We start from the raw sequence: 25,918 nt of genomic DNA, 5'->3' as shown, positions 1-25,918 counted from the left end.
TCTTCTAAGATCTGAATTACTCTCTCTGACTGACCGTCGGTCTGCGGGTGAAATGCAGTGCTAAAATTCAGTTTTGCTCCCAATGCCTCTTGTAACTTCTTCCAAAATCGCGAGGTAAATCTCAGATCTCTATCCGAAATAATCAACAAGGGTACTCCATGGAGCCTCACGATCTCGGAAACATACAGTTCAGCCAATTTCTCAAGAGGATAGTCGGTACGCATTGGTATAAAATGTGTTGTCTTTGTTAATCTATCAACAACAACCCAAACGGAATCCTTTTTCCTTGGTGTCAAAGGCAACCCTAACACAAAATCCATGGTTACACGGTCCCATTTCCACTCGGGAACCATCATAGGTTGAAGTAAAACTAAAGGTACTTGATGTTCGACCTTCACTTATTGACAAACTAGACACTTAGAAACAAACTCTGAAATGTCTCTTTTCCCGACCACAGGTACACTTTCTTCAAGTCGTTATACATTTTCACACTACCCAAATTGATAGATAAGCAACCATTCTATGTTTCTCGTAAAATCTTCTAAATAGCCTCATTATCCTTGGGCATACAAATTTTGTCTCGGTACATCATACAATCGTCGGTACCAATACGGAATTCTGATCCATTTCCAGTCTTGCACTGAGCTATCTTAGCTTGCAAATCCTTGTCACCTTTCTGAGCCTCACAAATCTCTTGAAGGAACATCGATTTAGCTCTCATCTTAGCTAGAATCGAACCACCATCGGTCATGGTCAATTGAGTATTCATAGCCCTCAAGGTGAATAATGATTTTCTATTCAATGCATTGGCGACTACATTCGCCTTCCCGGGGTGGTAGTCAATCACCAACTCGTAATCCTTTATCAACTCCAACCACTTTTGTTTCCATAGATTCAACTCCTTTTGAGTCATCAAATACTTCAGACTTTTATGGTCGGTGAAAATCTTACATCTCTTACCATACAATTGGTGTCTCTAAATCTTTAATGGGAACACTATGGCTGCTAGATCCAAATCGTGGGTTGGGTAATTTTTCTCGTGTGGCTTAAGTTGTCTCAAGGCATATGCTATCACTTTGCCTTCTTGCATGAGCACACACCCTAATCCATTCAAGGATGCATCACTATACACCACAAACTCTTTTCCCCATTACGGTTGCATTAAAACTGGGGTCTTGGTCAATAAAGCTTTTAACTTTCCAAAACTATTTTGGCACTTTTCTGTCCATTCGAACTTGACCTCTTTTTGTAGTAACCTCGTCATCGGAGTAGCTATCATGGAGAACCCTTTAACAAACCATCTATAGTAGACCGCTAGGCCCAAAAAGCTTCTAATATCTGACACATTTCTCGGCAGTTTCCACTCAATAATGGCCGATATCTTACTAGGGTCAACTCTAATTCCATCACCCAACACGATGTGTCCTAAGAATCTGACCTCTTAGAGCCAAAACTCACTTATACGAAACTTGGCATACAACTTCTCATCCCTTAAAGTTTGCAAAACTGTTCTCAAATGATCCACGTGTTCACTGCATCTCGAGAATAAAATAATATATCATCGATAAAGACCACCACGAACTTATCCAAATACGATCGAAAAATGCGGTTCATCAAATCCATAAATACCGCTGGGGTATTTTTTAAATCGAATGGCATGACAAGGAACTCGCAATGCCCATACCTCATCCTAAATGCGGTTTTTGGTAAATCTTGCTCCTTTACTCTAAGCTAGTAATAACCGGACCTCAAGTCTATCTTGGAAAACACGGTGGCTCCTTTCAATTGGTCAAACAAATCGTCGATCCTAGGTAAGGGGTACTTGTTCTTCACTGTCACTTTGTTGAGTTGTCTGTAGTCTATACATAACCTCATCAGCCCGTCTTTCTTTTTCACAAAGAGTACCGGAGCACCCCACGAAGAATAGTTGGGTCTCACAAAGCCTTTATCCGTTAACTCTTGTAACTGGACTTTCAATTCTTTTAACTCCATTGGAGCCATCTTATACGGAGCAATCGAGATGGGTACCGTACCAGGGGCTAACTCAATCTCGAATTCAACTTCCCTCACTGCAGGCAATCAGAGTAATTCCTCTGGGAACACATCTGAGAACTCACATACCACTGGTACTGATTCGATCTTCAATTCAGATGCTTGAGTATTTAATACAATAGTGAGATAAGCTTCATATCCTTTTCTCAAATATCTTACTACCGACATGGACGATATCACCACGGGTATCCGTTCTACTCGATTCAACCCGAAGAACATCCCCACATTCACACTTCAACTCAATAACTTTTCATCCAAAGTCCACTACAACACTATGAGAAGACAACCAATCCATCCCAAGGGTTACATCAAATTCATTAAATGGCAATAACATCAAGTTAGTGGGAAAACAATGACTTCTAATTGTCAAAGGGAAATTTCTACACATTTGGTCAACTAGCACATGTCTGCCTAAAGGGTTGGACACCTTTACCACAAATTCAGTGGGTTCAACTAGCATATTCGTACAGGGTATCAGTTTCATACGAATATAGGAATGGGTAGAGCCCGGATCAATTAAAGCAACAACAGATATATCATGGACAGAAAAGGTACCCGTAATCACATCAGGAGACTCTACCTCTTCACGGGCACGTATAGCGTAAGTCCTTGCAGGCACTCTGCCCTTGGACCTCACTGTAGAATCTTTAGGTGTACCTCGGCTGCCAGCCCCACCACCCGTATTTTTTTGAGGCCTACCCTTCGAAGGAGTATTACTCGCCCTCATCTCTCGCTTTTCGTTCTTCTTATCCATCTTAAGGCAGTTTCGAATAAAGTGGTCTAATGAGCCGCACTTGAAGTAATCTCTATCATTTCCTCGACACTCACCAAAATGTTGCCTGCCACATTGTGGACACTCCGGTCTATTCGGTCGAGTACTACCCACGCTTGCCACAGAAGTGGTTTGAGCTTTAGATGCTGTGTATTATTTGTTCTTGTTTCTGATCGAGAACCCTACTGACATATTTGATCGGGTGGTAAACTCTCTTGATCTCTTGGATGAGGTCTTCTGTGATTTCTCCATCTATCTTTTCCTTTAGTCACAAGACTCGATGTCATCTTTTCTCTTCTCTTTGGCAATTCTTCGGCTTGGCAAGCTCTCTCAACAAGTACTACAAACTCCCTCAACTCTAAAATTCCAACTAATAGACGGATGTCTTCGTTCAATCCATCCTCAAACCTTTTACAAATCGTGGCTTCTGTGGAAACGCACTTCCGTGCATACTTGCTGAGTCTCACAAACTCATGCTCATACTCCGTCACTATCATACGGCATTGCTTCAGTTCGAAGAACTCTTTCCTCCTTTGATTGATGAACCTCTGACTAATATACTTCTTTCGAAATTCTTCCTGGAAGAATCCCCAAGTTACTCACTCTCTCAGTACGACTGACACAAGAGTGTTCCACCATTGGTAGGCTGAATCTCATAGGAGTGACACTACACACTTCATACACTCCTTCGACGTGCACGATAATTCGTCAAATACCCTGATGGTATTTTCAAACCAAAACTCGGCCCTCTTTGGGTCATCATCGATATTTGTATGAAATTCTTTATCCTTGTGTTTTCTAATTCTATCCACTAGAGGTTTCTCTCTTCTAACCATTTCTGCTCCTTGAGGAGCTCCACTAAAGGGTTGAGGAATTAGGGGAGGTAGGCGAGGTGGAGTATTCGGATTCGCACGAATGAACTCCAAATACCACGCGTCCATCATATGGAGGTAAGCTTCTTTAGCTCCCCCGCCTTGACTCATTGTCATTGGCCCACTATCTACTAATGCGATCCCTTCAACGGGAGCCGGCGTATTACTCTCTACATCATCCACCGTAGCTACGTCAAGATCCATTTACTATATAAATAAAAACACAATTTATCTCTTCAGAAGTCGTCACACTATCAATATACAATTATGGCATGTATAGCTAGACTCGTACTCACGCTAGGTTAGTCCTACAATCGACTAAAGTATAGCTCTGATACCATTAAACGTAACACCCCTTACCTGAGTCCGAGGCTAGAATTGGGCACGAGGCGTTACCTGAATTAACCGCATGCATACGATCATTTCCGAGTTATGAAACTAGGTCAAACTTAAAACTTTTCTCTTTTAATCTAAAAGTTCTTAATATGGGCCTATGAGGCCTGATAAATCGTAATTTATACATATTTTTACCCCAATTTTAATGCATTTTATGGATGATTTCCCATTAGAATTGGTGAATTCGATGCTCTTAATGCTTTAATTTCATATTTTATAATTAGGAGAGCATATGAGAGCGAAAGGAATGAGAAATGGGCCAAACACGGAGAAAATGGGCCAAACTACGAAATCAACATGGCCTGGACCTCCTCACACGGGCAGACTACACGGCCATGTCAATTTGGTAGGCTCGAGCATGGCCTAAAGTAATCACACACGGGTGTGTCCCTATCAAGCCCAAGTTGAGTCCAATTCGGAAAAGGCCAATTTTGAGGGCTTCTAGGCATTCTAAAGCCTCTAAATACACCCTAGAGGAGGAAAGTAGGGAGGCACAGAATAGGGAGTAAGGAATTACTCCAAGGAAGCTGATTGATCCATCTCAGAAGCTAGATTCATCATCAAGACTGAAGATCTCTCCTCAATTTCCCCTTCAGAAGTTTTGGGTTTTCTTTATGTTCTGTATTTATTATTATTCTAAGATGTTTTCTTATTTAGTTATGAACTAAATCCCCTAAATACCTAAGGGGAATGAAACCTAAGACGAATCTTGTTATTATTTTCTGAATTGTATGATAAAATTTTGATTTGTTCTTAATTATGTGTTCTTAATTCTTGTTTTGATATCCCAGGATACTGATTCAAGATAAGCTATTATTCAGAAGAGGAATAGACCCTGTCTAAGAGTACATTTGTCATAATTAAACGGATTTGTTTGCGTGCTTAGACATAGGGTGACAAGATTTTGCCGGATTAGGGTGAAACCTAATAAGGGGATCTATAGATCGAGTTAATGCAACCCTAGGGTGTTAATTAGAAAAAGGTCTCAATTATTCAATCTAGGGATTAGACGTTATTAGTCCTGAATAGGGATAATAACATAACTTAGGGATCTCTACGGAACAAGTTAACTGAATAAATCGTCCGATTTGGAGCTAGAATAACAAGTATAGTCTAGGTGGATTTTTCTTTAGGTATTGTCTTAATTCAATCGATTTTCCCAAAAGAAAATCCCCAATTCTATTCTCTGTGAGTTCTTAGTTTAGATAATTAGTTAGTTAAAACAAAATCTCTTTATTTTAGGGCAAGATAATAAAAAGACAGTCATTACTAGTACTTTTAGTTTGTTTGGGTTCGACAATCCGGTCTTGCTAAAACTATACTACTGTTCGATAGGTACACTTGCCTACATCGCGATAATAATTAGTTTTAAGAACGATTAATTATAAATATTTAAAACCTATCACGAAATAGCATGATCAAGTTTTTAGCCCTGTTGTCAGGGAACTAAGAATTAGGAACGTTCAATTTTTATTACTTTAGCCATTTATTTTTCTTGCAATTTAATTTAATTTTATTATTATTTTTTATTAATTTACTTTTTCTTTCTCTTGGCAGGTTTTTATAGTTTATGACTAGAAGAAACCGGTCAGGACCACTACTTTTTGACGAAGAAATTGATCGCATAGTCCGCAGAAACCAAAGAGAAATAAGGCAAAGCCTAAGATACACAGAGAACGAGCAAAAAGATGAGACTCAACCCCCAACTGAAGAGATGGCTAAAAACCAAGACAATCAGCTACCTCCTACAATTGCGGCTAATCAAAATCCTGCTCCACGCACTATGTATGATTATGCTAAACCTTTTTTAACAGGAACTAAATCAAGCATAGTTAGACCTGTTGTAGCTGCAAATACTTTTGAACTGAAACCTAGCACAATTCAAATGATACAACAGTTTGTTCAATTTGATGGTTTGCAGGATGAAGATCCCAACGCTCACTTAGCAAACTTTTTGAAACTATGCGATACATTTAAAATTAATAGAGTTTCTGACGATGCCATTCATCTTCAATTATTCCCTTTCTCACTGAGGAACAAAGCTAAACAGTGGTTGAACTCGTTACCATGAGGGTCAATTACTACTTGAGAACAAATGACCGAAAACTTTTTAGTAAAATATTTTCTGCCAGCTAAACGGCTAAATCACGTAATGATATCTTTTCTTTTGTGTAGATGGATTTAGAAACACTCTACGATGCGTGGGAGAGATACAAGGACATTTTGAGAAGGTGCCCTCACCATGGGTTACTACTTTGGCTACAGGTTCAAACATTCCATAATGGTCTGAATCCTCCGACTCGGCAAATGGTTGACGCAGCTGCTAGTGGAACTATCAATAATAAAACACCTAAAGATGCTTATGAGTTCATAGAAGAGATGTCATTGAATAACTATCAGTGGCAAGTCATGAGGACAAAGCTAACTAAAACAGCAGGCGTTTATAACCGTCGATTCAGTTACTATACTGTCAAACAAGGTAGAACTTCTAAATAAAAAGATTGATGGTTTACTTGGTTCTGCTCAGGTACATCCAGTAATGAGGTGCGAGACGAATGGAGGAGGAGCATGCAAAGAGTATCAACCCTTCAACCCTAGCATCAAGGAGGAATAAGTCCAATATATGGGTAACAATAACTCTCGATCCCAAAATAACCCATATAGTAACACATATAATGCAGGTTGGAGGAACCACCCCAATTTCTCATGGGGTGGTAAAGGCAATCAAAGAACACAACATCCTCCCTACTACCAACAACCACCCTACCAACAGTAAAAGAAGCTGAACCTTGAAGAGATGCTCTCAAAGTTTATATCGGTATAGAAACTCGTTTCTAGAATACCGAGACAAAACTTAAGAATCAACAAGCATCAATCCAAGGGCTCGAAACTCAGATAGGCCAGCTTTCTAAACTAATCTCTGAACCACCACAAGGCAGCCTGCCAAGTAATACTGAACCCAAGGATAACGAAGGAGTCGTTGAGCCTGAACTAGAACCGAGGCAAGAAACTGTGGTAAGAAAAGCTCAAGGTGAGGTGGTCAAAATAAAAACAAATCGGTGAATGTCGAATATAAAACTCGTGTGCCATACCCTAATGCGACAAGGAAAGACCACTCATAATTTCTTAAACTCTTAAAAAAATTACACATTAACTTACCGTTTATTGAAGCTCTATCACAGCTGCCAAACGCAATGAAATTTTTAAAGGAGCTTTTAACAAATAAGCGGAAGTTGGATGAGGTGTCGCATATGGAGTTAAACGTAGTGTGCTCAGCTATTCTGCAAAATAAGCTACCGAACAAACTAAAAGATCTAGGGAGTTTTACGATTCCTTGCTTAATTGGTAGCTTAGATGTTAATAATGCATTAGCTGATTTAGGGGCTAGTATCAACGTCATGCCTTACAAAATGTTTAAGCAACTAGGTCTCGGGAAACCCAAACAGCCTAGGATGAGCATTCAATTAGTAGATAAAACTATAAGATTCCTTAGGGGTACTATTGAAGATGTGTTAGTTAAAATCGATAAATTTATATTTCCCGTTGACTTTATTATTCTAGACATAGAGGAGGATAGCAACACTCCTTTAATTTTAGGAAGGCCCTTTTTAGCAATTGCTAAAATGATTATTGATGTTGGCACAGGTGAACTCACTCTTCGTGTGGGAGACAAAACAATCACTCTTCAAGCTCGCAATTTTGGCAACACATCAGAAATTGAAGGTGATCGTTTAACCCATTCTACTAAAACTGACAATATGGTACAACCTACTTTGCAGGAAATGAGTCTGAAGGAAGTACATGAGTCATTCCCAAGCAGTAGCAGAGGACCTATTCATGAAGATCGAAGGCTACAAATCGAGGAACTAGATGAATGGCGGACACATAAACCGAGAACACATGATAAACCAAAACTACGCCAGAACGAGCTCAACACCTTCCCATATCAACTTAAGGTTGGAGATAAAGTCTTATTAGATGCCGCAGATCCTCACATTGTTACTGCCAGACCGAATGAAGAAATCCCTCTTACAGTACTTAGCATTATCCCATTTGGTACAGCCAAGGTAAGTCATCCCAAGTTCGGCACTTTTAAGGTAAACAACACCCATCTGAAACCTTATTTTGATGAGAATGATAGCAGGAATGAGGAGTATAAACTCCTCGAACCACCATAACCATTCAACGGAGAGGTCAGTCCAGTTTAGACTGTAAATAAACACTTCTCGGGAGGCAACCCGAGCACTAACTGTATTAACTTCTTTAAAATTTAGTCTTCAACACCTAACTTACTAACGGAGCACTTGAATACAGGCTTTCCATAGAGACACGGCCAAGCACACGGGCATGCTTAGGGCCGTATGAAAACAGGGAAAGGATATCCCTAAACATAGACTATGATAAAATGCCACGGCCGTGTGACATGGTCGTGGTCGAGCCTGCTAAAACAACACGAGCGTGCGACATGCCCATGTGGAAGACCCGTGGTTGAAGCTGAGAAACTAGCACGGCAGTCGACACGCCCGTGTCTAACACCCGTGGTCGAACCTGTCAAATTAACACAGGCGTGAGGCTTGCATACATGGGCATGGGAGAAGCGAACAAAGCTAGACACGATCGTACGACATTGCCGTGTGAACCCACACACCCAAGGTACATGGGCGTGGGACGATTTTAGATGTGCCCAAATAGCAAAAATGCTAAACACACGGGAAAAATTTGGGAAACATGGGCGTGTACCCTAGCCGTGTGGCCCAAAATCTATAAATACCCTGCACTATTCACTTTTTTCCACATTCAAAAACCCTAACCCTAGCAGCTGCAAGTTCACACGGCCTTCCTGCCATGCCCATGTGCTGCATCCAACTCCATTTTTACTGCTCATTCTCCCTTTTCTAGCGTTTGTGTACTTTTTTCCCTTTAATTGCACTCATTTTTCATGTTAGTTATTATAGAACTATGCATTTTTCATGATTATTTTCAGCTTTCTATCACCCACATTTTATCTATAGAATAAGCTCTTATCTTTTCCATGTGCAAATTCTTACTCTTTATATGATTTCTCTGTTTTATTAGATTAGTTAGAAGTAAATATTCATGATTAGAACAATAAACATACTCATGCCTTTAGTGTTAACATTTTTCATCCGTCACACATGCTGTATTCCATAAAATTCATTGCCATTTTCACGCCATACAATTGATTGCTTTGATTAATTTGTTAGTCTTAGTAGTTGCTGAAATTATGATTGTTATTTACATTTTGTCTTCATTTTACTTTGATCATTCCTTAAGATGACTTAATAGTTTTGATTGCAGGTATCATGTCATCTTCACGAGGGAAAAAAATCGTCGTACCTGCTTCCAAGAAATGGAAGGGAGCGTCATCTTCTGTGGGTCCAACCGCAAAAATTCATCACCCTCTCCTACAGTTCCCCGTGGGACCTAGGAAGAACTTTTCCAAATACTTCGGGCTAGACCTTTAATTGCGGGTAATTGCATTGACTGGGCTACCGTAGAATAAGCTCAGTTGGCTGATGTGATTCGAGCCCTCCTAACCCCCGACCCTTGAGAGCTATTCTTTGGAATCATCGAGCCAACATACCTCGAGCTCACGATGAAACTATGCTCAATGTTCCATCTTCAGACCGTAATGACGAACTACGATGATCCTGGCATGGTCCAATTTCGCCTAGGCAAATTAATCTGCCAGCTAAGCGTCCCAGAGTTCGGTGCTGCACTAGGCTTATATACAGAGGAGTTCAAGAAGGAGAATGAACTACATGCTCTCACTTGCCACATACACTTCTCTCCCTCGAAGTGCTTGCACACTTTGGCCCCTGGTGCTGCCTCCTACAATCTTAGCCGCTCCAAGGTATCAGTTCTCCCACCATCCCTGAGGTACTTACAAGCCATTTTGGCTCACATGATTACAGGAAAGCGAGAGAGCACCGGCGTCGTCAACACTCACGACGCCTACTTTTTATAGTGTATGTCGCATGGGCATGTAATCGACCTTGCTTATTTTGTTGTCCTCGTGATTCAGCACCAGATGGAGCGGCATATGAAAGGGGTCATCTCCATTGGCCCCTATGTTACTCGGTTGGCTCGACACTTCGGGCTCCTTGACACCGTGGCCCAAGAATCATCCTTGACCCTCATTGGTCAGATGTCTCCACAAGGCATCTCAAGCATGCTTAGCATGAGGATGACCGAGAGGTGCCGAGGAACCTACCCTTCTCAATATCGTCTCACCCAATCTGCCAAGGAGGAGGCCTATGAGGACATTTCTGATGATGTCCCTCCACAGCAAGAGGACCCACTGACTCAGCCACCACCACCCTCTCGTCCAGTTCATGTGGTGGCTTCATATGCTGACATCTCTGAGCGCCTCACTCGATTCGAGCAGCAGTGTTTTCATCGATTTGACAACATTGATGCTACTCTACAGCAGATTTGTCAGCACCTCCACATCTCATCACCAGTCCCACCTCGCGAACCATCCAACGATGAAGATGTTTAAAAATATTTATTTATTATTTTATGTTTTTAATTTATATTACAACTACTTTTTATTTTTATTAGATTTTAGAATTTTATTTTTAATTATTAATTTTGGTTATTTTTTTATGAGTAATTATTCTTCCTAATTTCTCCTAAAAAGTTCCTGATTTTATCACAGTTATATAAGAGCTCTAAAGCTCATCATCGTATAGGAATAAACACTCCACCGGGAAAGGTTCTCCACGACTGCCATGTCCTGATCGACCACGACCATAGCTACCACTAGATATAATATTCTTTCGGCGCAGGACTTATGGACTAATGAACCTCTACCACTGTCGGAGTATCCTCCTCCACTCTCGCACCGATTACTCTCCAAAACTCCAGTTCGAGGAATTCATCATACAGGAAGTTTCACTTCTCTCCCTATCTTCTTTCTATATTTTTATATCTATCTTTGTACATTGAGGGCAATGTACATCTTAAGTGTGGAGGGGATATTTATTTCATTATCAGAAAAATCCCTGAATGACTGCCTTGTTCTCTTAAAAAGCTCTCATATCGTATTTAGGATAAATTTTGATTGATTTATGATTTCGATTGATATATCTTGAATTAAAACATAGGAACTTATGCATTGATTGTTTAAACTTTAAGACATTGGGGAATCAAGCATGATAAGTTGATTTTTAAGAATTTAAAAATTTAGGTTGTTTCCCCAAAGTTTAGGTATTACTTTGAGTTGGAATTCACAAAGTTTTAAACATCAAAAAGCCATAATTTTTGTGAGATTTTTTGGCCTTTTGAGCATCTATTAATTCTTTCATGTCACTCTTATTATTACTTTGAGTGCGTCAGTATTAAACTGTTATTCTAGAACTTGCTTGATTATGCATGTTAAGACAACACCATTTGATTTGATATGTCAAAATGATTAAGGCACTTAGGATTAACCCACTCATGCCATGAAAATCCTACCTCCACGATTAACCCCTAGTAAACCCCCTTGAGCCTAACAAGTCATTAATTGTATTACCCTTAATATTAACCCTTAACCCATTATTGTTGAAATCCCCTAAATTAATCCCTATTTTTGTCGAGATTTGAGTTGAAGAAATTGCTTAGCTATGTCTTGTTCTTAATAGTTAGTCTATTTTATTTGACTTGTTCTTAAAAAAATGTATACACTTTAGTAATTCCATATTCTGAGAAGAAGCCCTGTTGTACGCAAGTGATGATTAACCCTGTTTCTAGTTAGGCAATTTTTCAATTCAATCTCGATTCTAACCCTTTCTTTTAGCTTGTGACCACACCCCCTAACCAAGCCTTATTACAACCCTCTAAAGACCTTTTGATTGATGTATCATCTTAAATTATAGTGGTGGAGATTTGATTTTCATGCAAGCCTATGGTAATGACTTTTCATTATTGACTATTGAGTGCTTCATTTATTGTCCTTAAACACCTCGAGTGATTTGAGTGAATCTTTAGTGAGGATGTGAAACTCTGTGATATTCTGAACCAAAGGTAATTACTTAGATGATGGGAGACACCTATGTTTGCATGATTAAATACTCAACTTGGAATGTTTGAAACTTTTATGTTCTTTTAGTTGAATTCTCAATGTATGATTACCTATGGATTATTTTGATTATGAGTTGAGAATTTTGCTTGAGGACAAAAAAATGCTTAAGTGTGGGGGTATTTGATAAACCGTAATTTATACATTTTTTACTCCATGTTTAACGCATTTTATGGATGATTTCCCATTAGAATTGGTGAATTTGATGCTCCTAATGCTTTAATTTCATATTTTATACTTAGGAGAGCATAGGAGAGAAAAAAAACGAGAAACGGGACAAAAAAAGAAAAAATGGGCCAAAGTACGAAGTCAACACGGCCTAGACCTCCTCATACGGGCAGACTACACGGCCGTGTCAATTTGGTAGGCTCGAGCATGGCCTAAAGTAATCGCACACGGGTGTGTCCCTATCGAGCCCAAGTTGAGTCCAATTTAGAAAAGGCCAATTTTGAGGGCTTCTAGGCATTCTAAAGCCTATAAATACACCCTAGAGGAGGAAAGTAGGGAGGCACAGAATAGGGAGTAAGGAATTACTCCAAGGAAGCTGATTGATCCTTCTCAGAAGCTAGATTCATCATCAAGACTGAAGATCTCTCCTCAATTTAGTTATTATTCTAAGATGTTCTGTATTTTTTATTATTCTAAGATGTTTTCTTATTTAGTTATGAACTAAATCCCCTAAATACCTAAGGGGAATGAAACCTAAGACGAATCTTGTTATTATTTTCTGAATTGTATGATAAAAATTTGATTTGTTCTTAATTATGTGTTCATAATTCTTGTTTTGATATCCCAGGATACTGATTCAAGATAAGCTCTTATTCAGAAGAGGAATAGACCCTGTCTAAGAGTACATTTGTCATAATTAAGTGGATTTGTTTGCGTGCTTAGACATAGGGTGACAAGATTTTTCCAGATTAGGGTGAAACCTAATAAGGGGATCCATAGATCGAGTTAATGCAACCCTAGGGTCTTAATTAGAAAAAGGTCTCAATTATTCAATCTAGGGATTAGACGTTATTAGTCCTGAATAGGGATAATAACATAACTTGGGGATCTCTATGGAACAAGTTAAATGAATAAATCTTCCGATTCGGAGCCAAAATAACAAGTACAGTCTAGGTGGATTTTTCCTTAGGTATTGTCTTAATTCAATCGATTTTCCCAAAAGAAATTCCCCAATTCTATTCTCTGTGAGTTCTTAGTTTAGATAATTAGTTAGTTAAAACAAAACCTTTTTATTCCAGGGCTAGATAATAAAAAGACAGTCATTACTAGTACTTTTAGTTCCTTTGGGTTCGACAATCCGGTCTTGCTAAAACTATACTACTATTCGATAGGTACACTTGTCTACATCACGATAATAGTTAGTTTCAAGAATGATTAATTATAAATATTTAGTTTCAAGAATGATTAATTATAAATATTTAAAACCTATCACGAAATAACATGATCAAGGCCCAAACCACACTTTGGAAATAACCTGGGATTAATCCCAACACTTTTGAAAACTTTAAAAATGCCACTTGAAGCAGGGCACACGCTTGTGTGGAAGGGCAACACGCCCGTGTAGTTCACATAGCCTAAGCACAAAGGGACACGTTCGTGCCTCGAGCCTATGTGAATTAAATTCCAAATTTGAACCTACAGGGGTTTTCACACAGCCTAATACACGCTCGTGTCCATGTTAGTGTCTAAAAACCTTGACATTTTGTTTCTGATGTCAGCAACAATTTTTGGGCACACGCCTGTCGCCAGAGGCCGTGTCACGGCTGAGACACATGGTTGTGTCTCTGCCTGTGCATTCACTACCATGCATACTGACTTGCAAATTCGAGGTGTAGGGGACACACGACCAAGCAACATGTCCATGGGGCTGACTGTGTGTTCACACACGGCCTAGACACACGCCTATGTGTCTACCCGTGTGGACAATATAAGGCTATCTACAAAGCATTTTGCCATCCTGAAACACCATCTAATGCCAACCAACATATAAAAGTCTAACTTAAGATGTTTTCTCAACCAAACAACCATAGCTAAGGCCTATATATATTTCTTATATTTAACCATGCCGATAATTTCACATTCATGAAAGACTATATTGTATTCGTATATAAAATTTCAATATTAACTATTTTCCATGGACTTATACAAAATGAATCAAATGCTAAAGTAAGCCAGCACATTTGGCCAATTAACAATGACACAAAACTCAAAAGTCAGGGTCCTATACATGCCATAATCAAAATTAAAGATCTAATTATACCAAATGCTTCGGATGATAGTGTAACTGGCTTCTCTGACGTATGCAATGATCCTCGAGCTACTTTGGCGACACTATAAGAAAATGGAAAGGAAATAGGGTAAGCATAAAGCTTTTTTAAGTTGCATGAAAATAATCATCAACTAATCATAGAACAATATGCACATAACTTTTCATAGCTTATTCATGAATACCATAAATAAACATATGTACAACTTACTCATCACCATCCAATACAACTCATATTACATGCATTGAGCCCATATCTCACACATTTCAATTAGGTACCTGTGACAGCCCAAAATTGACCCTAGTCGGGAGGTGGTTTCGGGACCACAAAACCGAGGCATAAAAATAATTTATAATTTATTTTGATGCCTATAATATGTTTTAATTCATGTGTGACATTTTGATGTTTCGATTTAGAGTTATAAATGTGAATTTCATTAGAAAGGACCTAGTAGTAAACTTTGAAAGTATGATGGGGAAAGGTGTGATGACTAGTTGAACATGCATGCAAAAATAAGGGATTTGCATGTCAATTTCCCCCCCCCAACATGAAGTGGCTGGCCATGGCAAGAGTGGATGGGCAAAACATGTCATGAAACATGTTTTTTTGGTGCATTAGGGTGAAATAATAAAATAAAGAGCATGGGCAAAGAAAGAAAAAAAATGGTCTCATCCATGCTTCCCCCTTGGCCGTGAGTTGAGAGAAAGGAAAAGAAAAAATTTGGTTCATCCATTCTCATTTTCTTTGGGCTGAAAATTCTAAGAAGGAAGGAAATTTTGCTCCATTTTAGTTTAGAAGAGATCTAGAAGGAGATTTGGCTATACTTGCATCAAGATTAAGGTATGTTGAGGTTGTGTCATGAGATTCATGCTTTTTGGTTTCTAACTTGATGTGCATGTTAGCCATGGTTCAAATCCTTGCTATGCCATGAAAAATGGTATTTGGCCAAGGTTGATATTGTGTTAAAGCCATTGCATGCTAAATGTGAAGCTTGTTGATGATGCATGTAATGATGGATTGACTACTCTTGAAATTTCTTTTAGTATTCTTGAGTAGGACATTGAATTCTTTGTTTAACCATGACCGAAGTTGAAAGAGTATGGTTGTGATGTATTCGACCATGGTGCATTCATGAGCATGATTTATGCTTGTTACTTGATTGGTAAAATTTGTGTTTGGATGGGTATGAACCCTTGAGATTGACCTTGCACCTATATGTGTATACATGTTTGCACATGATGTATTGGCATGACATATATACTATTTCAAGGTATATATTTGCTTGTGATGATGTTTGGTTATGAAGTACATGAGAGATGTGTATTGAGCTACAATATGTAATCGTTAGTTAGTAAAATGCATGCTGTTTTGTGTGGTATTAAGTGCATAATTGGCCTCAACATGGACATGCATATTCGGCCACATGAGGGAAATTGGTGTGCATGCATTCGGTTAGAGGCAAGCATATTGATGCCTATTCTTGGCTTAGAAAATTGACTAAGAGGAATATTAACTAATGTGTTGAGTTCGATTCGTGATTTCGTACATATGCGACTTTGATGCCTAATGAGCATATATATTGGCTAGGTATCTTGAATTCCTCTTCGATGCTCAAATGATAAAACCAATTTATTTGTTAAATTAAGCTCAAGAGCAAAGGGAGCTAAATCCGATAAGGGAAGGAAAAAGTCGTCGAATAGCCGTCGAAATCGTTCGACCACGTCCGAGGTAAGTTTTAGTATCGAAACTTAGATTTTGATTCAATTGAATGAAGTAATAAGCAATCGAAATTGTGCCTTTGTATGTGGCCATTGAGCGAAATGATATTTTTGCTAAGTGAATTGTGCATAAAAGTTGTGTTATGAAATTGAAACAAAGATGTGTATGAATGTTCGAGTGATATTCGGGCTAAGCCCGAAGGCAATTGTGCGAGTTATGATATCCGGGCTAAGCCCGAAGGCAATTGGGCGAGTTATGATATCCGGGCTAAGCCGAAGGCAATTGTGCAAATTGTGATATCCGGGTTAAGTCCGAAGGCCTTTGTGCGGGTTACCATAACGGGCTATGTCCGAAGGCGTTTGAGCAGTAGCTATATCCGGATAAACTCGAAGGTATGTGATTCGAGAACTTTGAACTTGCTGGAAAATTTTCAGTTAATGCACTTGTGAAATTCCCAACAACAAGGTATGTTTTGTGTGTGCTTCGCACACTATGAGTAAGTGCGTATGAATATTCGCTCTAATGATAAATGAGCTATCGGCATTAACTAGGCCGTTATTTGTGTATGAATATAAGAGTTGGGATTGTGAAGTAAGCATGTCTTTGAGAAATTGTGCATATGAATTATTGTTTAGCTACTTGAATGCTATGCTTTGGTTGTGTGTATATTATGGCTCGAAACTTACTAAGCATAAATTGCTTACTCCGTTTCTTTGTTTCTCTGTTTATAGATTTTGCTCGTTAGCGATCGGATTCGGGATCATAGAAGTTGAAGTCAACCACACTATCAAAGCCCTTTTTGGTACTCCTTTAGTTGAGTTTTGGATATGGCATGTATAGGACCACCCTCGGTTGTTTTAAGTACTTTGTGATGTATATGTGTGCGGCCATGCGAAAATGGTTCGTAAAAGTGGAGTATGGAATTTGACCATATGTGGTTTGTAATTATATTTGGTTTCATGATGTGATTATGGTTTGGAATGAGAGTGTTGGTCACATGATCAGCCATTGGAATGGCTAAATATGATCATATGTGGACCTAAGTATGACTAGACTATAGTTGGTCCATGGGAACTACAATATAGGTAAAGCCTACCTTAAAAACAGAGGCTGCCAGCTGCAGTGACGTGGATGTGAAAAATCACCAAAATTTGTAGGAATGGTGTTAAATAGTGAATAAATTATGTGATTGAACCTTGACGAGTCTATTTTCATATGAAAGTAACGAAACGATCATATGAACAGTATACTGAGAGATATTAAAGTTCTCGTGAGACAGGGCCAGAATGGTTTCTGGGTCCCCTGTCGCGACTTTGAAAATTTACCATAAATTATCCAGAATGAATTAGAAGTCATGCCTTATATTTCCAGATTCCGTTTTCAGTCTAGTTTCATTAGAAACAAACGACATCAGTATTGAAACCCTTTACAGAGAGATATTCATGTTGTAACGCACGAAGGTCAGTGTAGTCGACCCCTGTAACATGGGTGACTTTAACTAATAAACTGTACCAATTGGCCTGAGAAAAAATTCTAGAAAAAAAGACAGGGATGGATATATGAGTCTAAATTCAGGGAAAATTTACAGAATCAGTTTCTGAGTTCTGTAACTCGAGATATACTTTTTAAGGAAACAGTGACGCAGTTTTCCAGCTTGCACAGGAATGTCAAGTTGGTCGGTGCTATAAGTGGTTTTGGCTTGTTAACCCCTCGTGTCCGACACCGGCAACGGTCTCGGGTTCGGGGTGTTACAGTACCTATACCACTCATCACCTAATCACAACTTTTCTCATTTCGATATAAATCATAAACCTTTTGTTGAACCATTTGGAATACTACTGAATACTCAATAGCCCTAACATGGGTTAAGATGCCGACATGGTCTTACACTGGCTCTCATCTATCGGTGTCGATGCCATGTCCCAGACAGGTCTTACACTAACACAAAAGAAGCTGACGCCATGTCCTAGGCAGGTTTTACACTAGCTTGTATATCGTGAAGCTGACGCATGTCCCAGACATGTCTTACACTAGCTCTTGTCTCAATGCCAATGCATGTCCCAGACATGTCTTACACTAACTTAAATATCTCGAGGCCGATGCATGTCCTAGACATGTCTTACACTAGCACACATATCACCCATTATCACGGTACAAATATCCAAGTCTATTCCAAATGTTCAACGAAAGTCTTTAATACGTAAATTTCTCAACGTGTATTCTCATATTCAAAATCAAGACAATTTATGCCATATCAACTCAATTACACATCATAAAGATATAGTTGCATTATTAACATACAACTTACCTCAGATTACAAAATGTAGATGACTAGTTTAACTTAGTCCACTTGTTTTGCTTTTCCCCGGTTTAGGCCTAGATTTTGAAATTCATGATCTATAACGATAAAAATTTAGAAATTTAATCATTTTATTGATCTAGGTACTCAATAATTCATAATTGGGGAAAATGACCATTTTGCCCTTAAACTTTCACAAAATGACCATTTTACCCCTAGACCTGAAAATAAATTTTTATCAAATTTTCTCATTAATCAAGCCTAGCCTAATACTTTTTATACTAGGAGCAGCCCACAATTTCCATTATTTCACCCCATTACTATCTATTTTACAATCTTTACAAAATGGTCATATTAGGGTTTTCATGAGAAATTCTTTCACAAAAGTTGTTTATTTCACAACCATAACTCACATTCTTCCATAAAATTTCAGTTAACAACATATATGTTTTCATGGGAAAACCCTAGACTCTCAACCATTTTGCAAAATAGTCCCCTCATTAGGTAGCTGATGCTACAAGGGTCCCAAAAGTACCAAAATCATAAAAAATAACCATCTAAATCACTTACTTAAGAGAGAAATAAGTGGCTGAAAGTTTCAAGCTCCCATGTCTATTTCTTGGAAGAAAAATTGGTGGAAGAAGGAAGAGAAAAAAAGATGACAACATTTTCTCTTTATTTTATTCATTAGTCAAATACATCACCTAATGCCAACAACCCTTGATTTTTTTGACTTTCTTTGTCCCAATGGTCAACTATGCCTCTTTAAGCGGGCCTAATTGCACTTTAAAGGCCTCCAATTATGGCTCTCTATCTATTAAACACCTTTGGCTAGCAAATCACAACTTTTTCCCTTTATGCGATTGAGTCATTTTTCGCAATTAGGTTTACAAACGCTAAAATTAATTCACTGAATTTTTCATGCACTAATATAATCATGCTATAACACCAATAATAATAATAATTTATGGACTTTAGATTTGTGGTCCCGAAACCACTGTTCCGACTAAGCCTAAAATTGGGCTGTTACAAATCGACTTATTCAGGTATGGTATCTACAGAATGGTTTAACTATTTTTTTTTTTTTGAATTGGTTCCTTTAGTGAACTGAATAATGTGAGATTATTGATGACTTTATTAGTTAGTGGAATAGTGATGAAATTGCAAAGATATCTGAATGCAGTTGTTATAATTGGGTATTTGACAATTATTTCCTCTGGGTATTATATATATATTCTTTGATGTTCAGAAATATATGTAACTGTTCATTTTCAAAAGTGATTTTTATGACATAGAAAGGTTAGCTAATCATGATAATAGACAAAATTATTGTAAGTCTGGTTGATTCATGAACGGTATTGCTCTAACTTTCTTTGGTTTTCTAATCAATTATGTTTGAAAGAAGACTTGATGATAAGATTCGTATGATACTATTTTCTACTTCAACTGGTTAAAGCTCTGAGTTGCAAATATGCAATTTACACTATCTCTATCACGATTATTTTTAGTACATATGAGCAACATTATTCTTCTGGACTTTCTTAAGGAAGTCATCGATCTTTTTATCATTCAATATAGGTTGTATTTTTAGAAATTCTATATAGCTTCACGTTATGGATTTTATTATCTCGGTATTTTTATCATTCTTATGGTCTAATCTTATCTATCAAGCATGATTTATTTGTAAAAGATATTCATTGGCTGGAGGCAATTATATTTATTATTTTTATAAACTCTAACTCGATTATGGGAGATCAATGATATGGATATTAGATTATAGAAATTGTATTATGACCCTAGTTGTTATTGGGACTACTATTGAAACGTTGGCCCTATTGTAGCACTATGGTTCTTAATCTATTTGATGGTTTTGGCCTCGGAATAATTCAAAGCTTTGGTGTTAAAAATTGAAATAGCTTTATATATGATTCCTTTTTAATTTTCGTGGAAGGGTTTTCTATGATAGCTATACCAATGACACGGTTATTACAGAATGAAGTAAGATTTGAATATTCTGATAGATGTCAACAAAGTTATGTCAACAAAGAATGAAGCATCAATTCTGGTTTAGCCTAAATCGGGTAACAAATTTGTGAATTACAGTGATACATCATTAAATGGTTTAGATTTTGCTTTGTTGCATAAAGGCAAAGTAATAGCCTATACTTCTAGATAGTTAAAACCGTATGAAAAGAATTACTCGATATATGAATTAGTTTTGACAACTATTGTATTTGCACTGAAAATTTGGCGACATTATCAGCTGGTGAAAAATGCTATATATTTACTGATTTTAAAATTTTCAATTATTTGATGTCGCAAAAAGATTTGAATCTGAGACAGTATGGATAACTAGAACCGTTGAAAGATTATGATTTGATAATTGACTTTCATTTGGGAAAAGCAAGTGTAATTGCTGATGTTCTAAGTAGAAAATCTCTGTTTGCCTTATAAGCAATGGATACCCAATTATTATTGCCTGATGATGGCTCAATTTTTTTAGCTGAGCTTAAAGCTAAACCGATATTTCTACAACAAATTTGTGAAGCTCAGAAAAATGATAATGGGTTGCAAGTTAAACGAATACAGAGTGAATCCACCTCTAATTTAGAATTTCAGAATGGATTTGATAATTTTCTATTATTCAGAGGCAGAGCCTGTGTATTGAAGGATTCAGAGCTTGTACAGAAAATTTTACACAAATGCTCACGGTGGTACTATGTTTGTTCATCCGAGGAAATAATAAAATGCATAACAATTTAAAATAGATATACTGGTAGTCTTGAATGAAATATGGTATTTTTGAAATTGTATTTAAATGTTTGATATGTTAGTAAGTTAAAGCTGAACATCAGATACTGATACCTTTGGGACTGTATACTCAATGATGATACCGAAATGGAAATGAGAGGAAGTTACTATGGATTTTGTATAAGGATTATCCTGTCTCTAAAAAAAAAAGATGTTACTTGGGTAATCGTTGATCATTTAACGAAGCCTGCATATTTTATCCTGGTATGAACGGATTTCTCACTTAATAGATTTTCTGAATTATCTGTTTCTGAGATTGTCAGATTTCATGGTATGCCAGTTTCCTTTGTTTCTGATTGAGATTCACAATTCATATCCCTATACTGGAATAAGTTACAAGAAGCTCTGGGTACGTGGTTACATTTTAGTACCACGTTCCATCCTCAGATGGATGGTCAATCTGAATGTGTGATTTTGATTTTGAAGATATGTTTCGGTACTGTATTTTAGAAGTTGAAGGCAATTGGAAAAAGAAATAATTGCCGTTAGTCAAATTCACATATAATAACAGTTTCTAGTCATGTATTAAATGGCATCGTATGAAACTCTGAATGATCATGAATATAAAACTCCATAATATTGAACTGAGCTTAGTGAGAAAAAGAATACATGGAGTTGATCTAATCTGTGAAACCAAAGAAAAAGTGAAAATGATCTAAGATAGTTTAAAGGCAACTTCTGATTGTCAGAGAATGTTATGCGGATCTTAAATGAAAAGAAATAGAGTTCCAAGTTAGCGACAAAATGTTCTTGAAAATTTTGTCATGGAAGTTGTTCTCTGGTTTGGCCGTAAAGACAAATTAAGTCCATAGTTTACCAGGCCATATGAGATCATTGAAAAGAATCGGACATGTTACATATAGAATGGCATTATTGTCAGAGCTTGATAGAATTCATAAATGTTATTTATATGTATATGCTACGATGGTATCGATTAGATCCGTCAGATGTTATTTCTCTGATAGATATTGGAATTCAGCTTGACATGACTCATAGTGAGGGGTTGATTGTAATTCTGGCATGTGAAGTGAAAGACTGAGAAATAAGAAGGTAGCTTTAGTAAAAAAATTTTGGCTATGATATGATATAGAAGAAGAAATATTTGAACCCAACTACTGGAAAAATTTTCGAGGATGAAATTTTTTAAGGAGGGAGAGTTGTAATAGCCCGTTTTCGGTAAAATCAGAACAATGGTTTTCAGACCACAAATCTGATTCCAAAAAGGAAATTTATTTTAATATTATTTTATGATCTACAGTATGATAATAATGTCGTATGAAAATTTCATAAAGAAATTTTATTGATTATATGTTTAATTTGATAAAGGAGCAAATTGCACAAAGTGTAAAAGTTAAGTTCTGATAGCTAAAGGGATTAAATAGCTATGGAATTCAAAATTTGAGATCCTTAAACGGTAAATGGACTATTAAAAATGCTTAGTTGTTAAGGATGATGATTCATCCATGGAAAATAAAATAAAGAAAAGGATGAAATTGGAAAGTGAAATAATAAAAGATGATAAATGATAAAAAAAAATGAAAATATCATCAATTTTATCATCTTCTTCCCCAAAAATACATGGAAACCCTAGGAACGAGAAAGCAAGCTTTCTTGGCTTAATTGGCTAAGTAATCTTCTCCCAATTTTAGTAATTTTTATATTTCCGAGATCGAAATAGCTTAATCTATCTGTTTTGTGGATTAATTTGTAAAGATATCAGAGTATAGAAAATTTTCCATGGAAGAAAATGCTAAAATTTTGAAATTTATGGTAGAGAATGAAAGGTTGTTGATAGATAAACAACTTTTGTAAAGTGAATTTTGATGAAATTATGATTTTAGGACTAAATTGTAAAGTTATAAAATCCAAGGAAAAATTCTAAATTTTATGAAATACATGGGCTGTAAATTTTATATGTAACATTCATTTAGGCTTGGAATAATGATTAAATTTCACGAATTTCATTTTCCGAGCCTAGGGACGAAATCGCCATCAATTAAAAGTTTAGTGGCAAAATGGTACTTTTATCTAAAATGTGAATTGGATTGAATTGAGTATAAATTGTATTAAATTGATGTTAAATTTACTCGTATAGATCCGGATAGACCAAATTCGTAGTTAGAGCAAGGAAAAGAGAAAGTGTCGAATTAGTAGATTTTACGTACATGAACATTTATTGAGGTAAGTTCGTGTAACTAAATTGTGTTTATTTTCATGCTTGAATTGAGTGTGGTATGTGTTTATATGAATTATATATATGTTAAAAAGGTATGAAATAATCACATGATCAATAATGTCCAGAAAATGTTAAGTTCTGTTTGAATAATGAAATTCGACGGATACATGATTTCCCGTATTGAAAGTGGTCCTGCATATGTTGCGGATAGAGTATAGCTCGGACGAGCAATCCTGTTATAAGCCTTCTTGAGCATCTTGTTATATAGTTCCTACGAGCATCCTGATCGATAGTGATTCTGCATGTGTTGCGCACTACCGCAGCTCTTTGTAAGCATCCTATTACATGATTTGATCAATTGTGATCCAGCATTTATTGCGGACACAAACATAGCTCTTCGTGAGTGTCCTGATATAGGCTCTTATGAGCTTCCTAACATGGTTCGCTTGAACTTCCTGTTATGCTATCCGGAGCTCCTATTACATGGCTCTTTGTGAGCTTCCTGATAGGCTATTTGTGAGTTTCCTGATTAAAAGTTCTTTGTGAACTTCCTGTTATAGACTCTTATGAGTTTCCTGGTATAGCTCAGATAAGCTTCTTGTTACATGACTCATATAAGCATCCCAATATGTGGCTCGAGAATGTGCTTCCTGACTATGTGCCCTTATGGGTACCTCTGAATATGAATTGGCAGTTTCTGATTTGTACACTTCAAGTGTACTACATGTGTATCCATCGATATTTCAAATAAATTCAACAGGCGAAATCCTGACATGAGAAAATATGAACACGAGATGAATTATTACATGTATCTACCTGAAATACATGAAAATGATGATACATGATAAATGGAAGTATGAGATGGTGATATATGAACATAGAACTTGTTTGATGAATATGTTCATCTAAGATTGTAGATTTGTACACTTCGAGTGTATTTCCCGGGTTTCTATTGATATTTTAATTGATTTAATGAGAAAAACCTTGACATGAAATAATCTGAACTTGAGACAAAATATTGTGGAAATGTACTTGAAAGACATGGGTATGATTTATATATATTATTTGAATTGATGTGGAAAGTATATGTATATGGGAATTTGGGTGTTATTGAGCTCATACATGTTTCTTAATGTTTACATGAGATAGAATGACTTAGAAAAGAACTATTACCCATATGCACATGAAGTACATGGAAATGACATTAACTGATATAATGATGCATGAATTGGTTGTTACATGAATGTGGATCATGCTTGATGACTTTGTTCATCCATGATTAAGGACTATTTTATGTGATTACTTGGCTAACATGATGAGGATATGTGTTTAGGGCTTGTGATAAAATTGGTTGATAGTGCCTTGTATGTTTATTTTGAACATAAATATATGGTAAGTTATTTACCATGTTATACGAACTTACTAAGCATTTCATGCTTACTCTGTTTTATTTTCCCTTGTTCTATAGTAATTCGGAAGCTCATTGGATTGAAAGCATCAGTGGAGATCACTCACACTATCCATCGGCCCATTTTGGTATATATGGTAAATTAATTATGGTTATAATGGCATGTATAGGTTAATTAGCCAATGTTGACATGTAATGTTTGGGTTATAACTAGCGATTGGAATGACTTGCGATGAACATGTTTTGATATGTATAAATGAAGCTATAACATGTTTGGTGTGTGCTTAAATGATCGGTTGATAGAAATCATGTTGGCATATTGAAAATTAATTCTAACATATTTGATAAAATATGCATATAGGTGAATTCGATAAGTTAAGTAAGTTTGTATATTTAATTACATGATGGTAAAGTGTCATTTGAGGTGTTTAAGAGAACATTAGTTGTATGTGATTATATGTCATGCATGAGACTTGGTTTTGTTTTAAAATGGCTTGTAAATATGTTTAAGTATTGGTGTAAGAGGAAGACCAATTGGGTGAGAAATGTGGCTTGGGAAATAGCCTATTTTTGTCCATACGAGCAAAGACACGGGTATGTGTCTCAGCCATATATGACACACAGCCTAGAACATGGGCGTGTGATCTGGCTGTTTGTCCCTTGTATCTTTAAAATGTCAAAATAGAATGCTCAGAATTGATCAAATGGCCTAGTACACAGGCGTGTGGATTTTTCGTGTGACCCCTACACCCACACATGACCTAGCAGACGGGCGTGTGGATTGGCCGTGTGACCTAAGTCAGAAAGGTACATAGCCTGAGACACTGGCATGTCCCTGGTCGTGTGAACCACACGACCTGACCACATGGGCATGTGACCCCTGCACCTAGGAAAAATTTTGAGATTTTGCGAAAAAAATTTTGAGTACCCGATTTAGTCCCGACTCGTTTCTAATGCAAGTTTTGGATCTCGAGGGTTCATAGAAGGGACTTTATGTTTGATTTCTAACATGAATACTGTATAAAATGAAATATTTGTTTACTTGATTTGT

General features: G+C 37.0%; 1 long non-coding RNA gene and 1 other non-coding gene across 2 annotated transcripts; one reads left to right on the top strand and one right to left on the bottom strand.

The window, feature by feature from the left end:
- Positions 1–6,235: 6,235 nt before the first annotated feature.
- On the bottom strand, positions 6,236–6,341 carry LOC128293507 (small nucleolar RNA R71). The gene has a single exon (XR_008283688.1). It is a non-coding gene; the product is annotated as a small nucleolar RNA R71 (small nucleolar RNA).
- Positions 6,342–16,138: 9,797 nt separating this feature from the next.
- On the top strand, positions 16,139–17,136 carry LOC128292942 (uncharacterized). Its single transcript, XR_008282932.1, has 2 exons — positions 16,139–16,182; positions 16,905–17,136. It is a non-coding gene; the product is annotated as an uncharacterized LOC128292942 (long non-coding RNA).
- Positions 17,137–25,918: the final 8,782 nt, after the last annotated feature.

This window comes from Gossypium arboreum, chromosome 5 (genome assembly GCF_025698485.1).
Source record: "Gossypium arboreum isolate Shixiya-1 chromosome 5, ASM2569848v2, whole genome shotgun sequence".
NCBI lineage: Eukaryota > Viridiplantae > Streptophyta > Magnoliopsida > Malvales > Malvaceae > Gossypium > Gossypium arboreum.
The sequence above is the reverse complement of the archived record's forward strand: the minus strand, read 5'-3'. Positions and strand labels throughout refer to the sequence as shown.